At 55.2% G+C, this 6,609-nt stretch overlaps 1 protein-coding gene across 2 annotated transcripts in view; it reads left to right on the top strand.

Moving 5' to 3' along the window:
• The first annotated feature begins 1,051 nt into the window (after positions 1–1,051).
• The window catches only part of EVI5L (ecotropic viral integration site 5 like), a 24,619-nt gene continuing 19,061 nt past the window's right edge, over positions 1,052–6,609 (top strand). For both annotated transcript variants that reach the window (XM_004717328.2, XM_004717327.2), the window contains exon 1: positions 1,052–1,066. The gene's annotated coding sequence lies outside the window, so the exon portion shown is untranslated. The remainder of the gene's footprint in view (positions 1,067–6,609) is intronic.

Genomic DNA, 6,609 nt, shown 5'->3' with positions numbered 1-6,609 from the left:
GGTTTGTTCTGTACATTTGCTGCAGGTCACATGATCCAGGAGAAGCCAAGCCCCTGACTTCCCCAGAGCCAGAGACTGACGAGCTGGGAACTAGTTAGGAGAATACAGGTCAGCTGAGGAGCCAGCCGGCAAACAGCCTCAGCAAGGTCTCGACCTCAACCCCCTGCCCGCTGTTTGTGTCACTGGAAGAGCAGAGACGCCCCCCCACCCTCTCACAGGACCGGTCCCTGCCCTGCATCTGAAGACCACCTCCCCATCGCTAGTGGAGAGCTGAGCCCAGCAGTACCCAGGCAGACCCGGCTTGCCACTTGCAGAGGCTTCTGTATCACACAACCCAGATACCCCACCCCCATGGCCAGCCGCTAGCTCCCCGTAGACAGGGCAGACAGTAGGGCTGGTGTGGCAGGCAGGGATGACCAATGAATGGGGCCCAGGAGGAAGAGGAGACACACACCAGGCCACCACGGAAATGGTTGGACACAGGCCCAGGAATCAGAGCTCCGCGCAGTGTATTCAGGGATGGGGCCGCCTCCTACACAGGCCTCTGTGTCCTGGAGACACACACCTCAGCTTGGGACACTCTCTGGACAAAGGGTTTCCTAATTAGAAGGATACTTGTTGTATGCTGCTCTAGAGGGCAGGCCGGCAGGCAGGCAGCAGGCAAGAGGGAGCTCAGAAGAGAGCAGAGCTGGGCGGCAGAGATTGTGGCTCTGAGCACGTGACCAAGTCCCTGCTGTCTGACTCGCCCCTGTCTGTGTGCTCACCGTTTGATGGAGGTCTGCCATCTCAGAAAGCTAGGCACCTGGAAGAAAGGCCTGGTAATCGACATTTTTTTTAAAAATGCAGCCATTGAAAAGCCCGGGACACGCAGTTGTACTGTGGCACCTGGAGTCACCGTGAGTCAGAGTTGACACAAAGGTAGCAGATGAACTTGCCTGCCCCCCACCCCCACCCCACCAGTCTGCCAGACCTATCAGGACAGACCTGTCTTCTTTGTTCCCAGGGATGCCCCCAACAGTTTGCGCTCAACACTTAACCTGAACAGAAGCCCCGGTGGCACTATCAGGTAAGGGTTGGACTTGTAACCCCCGAAGTCAGCAGTTCAAGCCCACCAGCCGCTCCTTAGGAGAAAGATGAGGCTGTCTGCTCCCGGAAAGACTGACAGCCTCGGAGATCCTGTCTAGGGGCGCTGTGAGAATCAGCAGAATCAGCTCACTGGCAGTGGGTGGTGGGGCTTAATCTGCAGGTGGCCAGTTCGGGGGGGGCCCCCTCCAACCCCCACCCACACCCACAGCAGCACCACAGAAAGACCTGCTGACGGTCTGCTTCCCTGGCAAGGACAACCAAGAAAACGCTGCAGAGCACAGTTCTGCTCTGTAGCACACGGGGTGGCCCTGAGTGGGAACAGACTCACTCAACAGACACCTCCACAGCAGCTGGATCCGGCCCCCCAGCGGGCACAAAGCACACAGCAGGCACTCCAGGGGAGCCCTTGGGTTCCAGGAGCCGGCAGTCCCCTCCTCCACAGAAGGAGGCTCCATTTCCCTGGACAAGTTCCCACAGGCAGGGCTCACCCACCTCACTCCTGCCCCCAGCCCAGCGAGGCGCTGCAGCACGCCACCCCAGGCCAACCCACTGCCATCCTGGCATTTCCACTCAGAGCCAGCCTAGACAGGGTCTCTGAGTCTGTTCATCTTTACGGGAGCAGACAGCCTCGTCTTTCTCCCAAGGAGCAACGGATGGGTTTGAACCGCCAACCTTGCAGCGAGCAGCCCAACACGTAACCCTCACAGGGCTAAAGATCCCACCTGGGCCTTGAGAGCAGAGACTGTTGGCTAGGTGTCGTTTCTTTAATTCTGCCCCTGGAAGGGTTTGTGAGGGCTCCAGGGTTTTCCCAGAATCCCTGGGGAAGGGAGGAGGTGGTAGCAATGTATGCAGCTGCCACCTCGAAGGTAAATGACCAGCCATTGAGAACCCAGGGGTGGGGGTGAGGGTCACCTTGAGCCAGAAGTCTACGAGCTGGCAAATGGCTGGTTTTTAATTGGTTTTTAATTTTTGTTTTCCCCTTGTCATTCCCCAGAGCACTAAAATATAGAGAAATGGATTGGCCAGACAGGAACTTGTCAGTAACAGCAGATAGGAAGCTGGTGAGGCAACACACAGCCATTGAGTCAATACCAACTCATTGTAGACAGCATTGTCTTTCTCCCTCGGAGCGGCCAGTGGTTTCAAACTGCTGACCTTGTGCTTAGTAGCCCAACATGTAACCACTACCCTGCCAAAAAATTTTTTTAAAACTCATTACCATTGATTTGATGCTGAATTATTTCAACTGTGAAGAACAGAGTAGAACTGCCCCTGTGGTTTTCTGAGACTATAACTCTTTACAGACGTAGAAAGCCTCTTCTTTCTCCCTTGGAGCAGCAGGTAGTTTCAAACTGCTGACCTTGTGGTTAACAGCCCAACATGTAACCACTATGCCACCAGGGCGCCTTTTTTTGAGCTCAAAAGGGATGGCACAGGCTGTGCGCCTGTAAGGTTCAGCCTCCGGGCATTTGCTGGGGGTGTTATAACCCATCATAATTACAATTTTGCTGCATTTCATCTTTAAACAAGGTCGCAGCCTGAGGGGCAGGCCTGCCGAAGAGGAGGGATTTGGGCCACTGAATCCACAAATAGTTATTGGACGCTTTTCTCGTTGGGTGTCATGAAGCTGGCCCCAGCTCATAGCAGCCCTGGGCTCGCTGGGCAGAGTGAAACATTGCCAGGCCGTGAGCAGGCTCAGGGCAGCTGGGAGGCAGAGTCGATTTTGGCAGCTCCTGTGTGCTCCCACCTACGGGGCACTGGGTGGACAAACTTCTGTGGTGATTTTCAGAGGTAGATCTAGTCTGCCTTAGCCTGGAAGCTCCGCTGAAACCTGTCCACCTGACAGAGCTTCCCATGTCACCGCAACTCATCAGCCACCCCAGTGTGACAGATGGGCGGTGATTTTACTTGTTGGATGAACAAAATGGCCAAACCTACTGCCATGAAGTCAGTTGTGGCTCAGCAGACCCCACATCAATTCCTGGGGTGCTTATACACCAGACAGCTAACCGGAAGGTTGGCAGTTCGAACCACCAGGCGCCCCACAATAGAAAGACAAGGCTTTCTACTCCCGTAAAGAGTTACAATCTCAGAGACCCATAGGGGTAGTTCTTTCCTCCCCTGCAGGGTTGTTATGAGTCGAAATCCACTCAAGGGCAGTGAGTGAGTGAGAAATCTTTACAAAAGAAGACAGCCTCGTCTTTCTCCCAAAGAACCTGCTGGTGGGTTTAAACCATGACAACAACTGCTTGGATGGTTCATTTATTGGATCCTCAGCACACCACCCTTGAATCAAACCCAATTCATCGCTTACTCACTGCCATCATAGACAGCCTCATCTTTCTCCCTCGAAGTGGCTGGTGGGTTTCAAACTACTGACCTTGTGGTTAGCAGCCCAGCACGTAACCACTGTGCCACCGGGGCTCCTTAAACCAACTCATCGCGACCCTGTAGAGGGCTCCAAAGCTGTTCGTCTTTACAGGAGCGGACAGCCTCAGCTTTCTGCCACGGAGCAGCTGATAAATTTGAACCGCTGAGTCTGCGGTTAACTGTCCAACACTTACCTGACAGCGACACACTCACCCCAAATTCCTGCTTCCTGCCTGGTGGTGCCCTAGATTCTGAGGACCCAGTCATGAACTAGACACCCAGGTTCCGTGCAGGGGGATTTCCAGCAGGGACCTGTTCTAAATGTCTTAGTCTTAGCTCATTCATATCTCCCAAGAAAACCTAGGAGAGTGTTAGCTAGTATTGAATTGGACCCTGAACTCATGATGGCCCGTGCACAATGGGACAAAACTCTACCTGACCCCTCACCACCTTGACTATCAGACAGATCACTGTGGCCCATAGGGTTTTCACTGGCTGGTTTCTTGCCCTCCCCAAGAATGACGCCAGGCCATTCTTGCTAGTCTGTTGTATTCTGGAAGTCCCACTGAATCAAATTCAGTCTCCACTGGCAGCTGGGTGGCGCTGTGCCTTGGCTGGGACTCAAACCGGGGTCTCCCACCTGGAAGGAGAAAATTCAACCACCAAGCCACAACTGAACTACTGTATTCAGATGAAGATACTAAACCTAAGAGCATCAAAACTAAGAGAGAAGGCTGTAGAGGAGGGATTTGAACCCAAGCTGCTGGTCCCAAGCAACTATAGACTGATGAGAGAGGTGGGACCCGCCTCTCCAGCTCCAAGACAGCTACAAAGACGTCATCTGTCTGTGGAGACATCCCTGAATGTCCCAGAGAAACCGCTAGGACTGGGGACGAGTGGCAGGCAGACAGGGACCACTGAAATCCAAGTGTCATCCTTGTTGTCTGAGGGACAGCTTGTTGGCTTCTGCTTGCTCAAGATAAGGACCTGCCTCAAATCAAACCAAACGGACTGCCACTAAATGGCTTCCGACTCACATCGACCCTGTAGGACAGAGAGGAACTGCCCCTGTGGATCCTTGCGGCTGTAAGGCTTTACTGGAACAGACAGCCTCACCTTTCTCCCAGGGATAAGGGTTGGAGTCAGGACCATTTCCCAAACAATCCACAGAGCCAGCCGGGACCTTGGGGGATCTGCTGGCCAGGGCAGCTGTCTGCTAGGCTGGGAAAACTTGAGTCCCATGTATTCCAGGTCCAGAAGTGAATCTGGGCCCCCTGGGATTGCTAGAGGTGGGAGACCAACAGTCAGGGGTAAACCCAGACCAAACTCACTGCCACCAGGTCGATGCTGACTCAGAGCGACCCTATAGGACAGGGTAGAGCTGCCCCATGAATTTCTGAGACTGTGACTCTTTACGGGAGTTGAATGCCCCATCCCATACCCCCACCCCCACACACACACCTTGGAGAGGCTGGTGGTTTGAAACGGCTGACCTTGTGGTTCACAGCCCAATGTAAAACCACAAGGGCTCCTATCGATTAAAGGCGGATCAAAAAAATAAGAAAAAACATTGCCACGTGAGTTGATCCCACGTGAGTTGATCCCACGTGTTACAGAGAAAACCGTGGCGTCGGTTTTCATTGGCTGTTACCTTTTCGGAAGCTGGTTGCCAGGCCTTTCTTCCGTGCTACCACAGGATGGGTTCAAGCCACCTTTTGCGCATCAGTCAGTCAAGAGCATACTGTGTGTGCCACCTGGTGGAACACAGGTGTGTGTGTGTTGTGGGCACGGGGAGTGTCTGGAGTTTACACTAAAGGACACATGGGGTCTGTCTTTCCAGACACCAGAAATACCAAGCTGTGCCCTTGCCCTCCCCAACTGCTGAGATCCTGTCACCCGTGGAGTCCCCCCTTAATGCTCCAGCTGCTACTGAAAGGCTGGCCGTTTGATTCCCCACAGAGGCACCTCAAAAGGGAACTCCCTACCCAGGCCCAGGAGTGTCCAGTCCACTCGGACTCAGAGCAACCTGTAGGACAGCCTGGGCCTGTCCTTTAGGGTCTCAGAGCTGGCAAAGGCGCAGAGGGGAAGCAGACTGTCCCATCCTGCTCCCTGGGAGCAGAGGTATGCCGAGGGCCCGGGCCCACCCCACCAGGGTGCCTCTGAAGAAAGGTGTGGCCATGCACTCCGACTTCGGAAAAACCTTTGGGCGCACAGTCCCCCCCTGACCAGCTGGGGGTCCTGCAAGTCACTGCAGCTGCCCTGTGTGCCTCCAGCGTCATTTCTAAAGTGAAAGAACCCCAAGAGCAGGGTGGCATGGCGGTGGCAAGAGAAGCCCTGGAGTCAGCAGGCCGAGTTAGCGCAAGGCTGGTTCTCCTGGACAGAGCGCTGTCCACCTGTCGGTCCTCACAGCATAGGCACTTTGATCTTAATGGCACAGTTTTAGATGCACCGAACAACTGTCTGGAGGGTACAGAGAGCATCCTCGCCCAGCCACGCCCCCCTCCCCACCCCGTTATTAACTCGCACGTTAGGGCGGCGCCTCTGTGACTGGCCCTGAGCCAACACTACTACTATATCCGCCGAGGTCCTCCACTGAGTGTCACCCTTTAGTGCGGCTCCCGCTTCGGGGCTGTGGGTGTCCCACACCTTCCTTGTGTCTCATCCTCTTGAGAGGCTGAGGCTGAGGGCCTGGGGTGGGGGTGGGGAGGTTCTTAGGGGGAGGTGGGGGCTGCTGTGTGTGCCACATCTTACCCAGGGTCCATGCCCTCAACACGACCTCTCACAGACGGGGTTGACCTTGACCATCTGACTGGACGGACACCAGACCTGGTCACCTTCGTCTTTGTGTGCTCAGTCTGCATGCACGGGCCTGGGGGACACTGCCCAGGCCTGTGTCACCACCCCTGCTCAGTTAGAGCACTGTGGGCCACAGGCTTTTCCTTGGCTGGTTTGGGGAAGGAGGCGCGCCAGGCCTTTTTTCCTAGTCCTTCCTGGTCTGGACGCTCCCCTGACACCTGCCCAGCATCACAGTCACACACATGCCTCCACAGACAGCTGGGCAGGGGCTGCACTGGGGTGCCCTGGCCAGGAATCGAACCTGGGGCTCCCACAGGGGTGGGGAGATGCCCACCACTGAGCCACCACTGCTGGCCA

Source organism: Echinops telfairi, unplaced genomic scaffold, assembly GCF_000313985.2.
Source record: "Echinops telfairi isolate 266 unplaced genomic scaffold, ASM31398v2 ScPeMD7_36;HRSCAF=134, whole genome shotgun sequence".
NCBI classification, from domain to species: Eukaryota; Metazoa; Chordata; class Mammalia; order Afrosoricida; family Tenrecidae; genus Echinops; species Echinops telfairi.
This window is presented reverse-complemented; position numbering and strand designations above follow the sequence as displayed.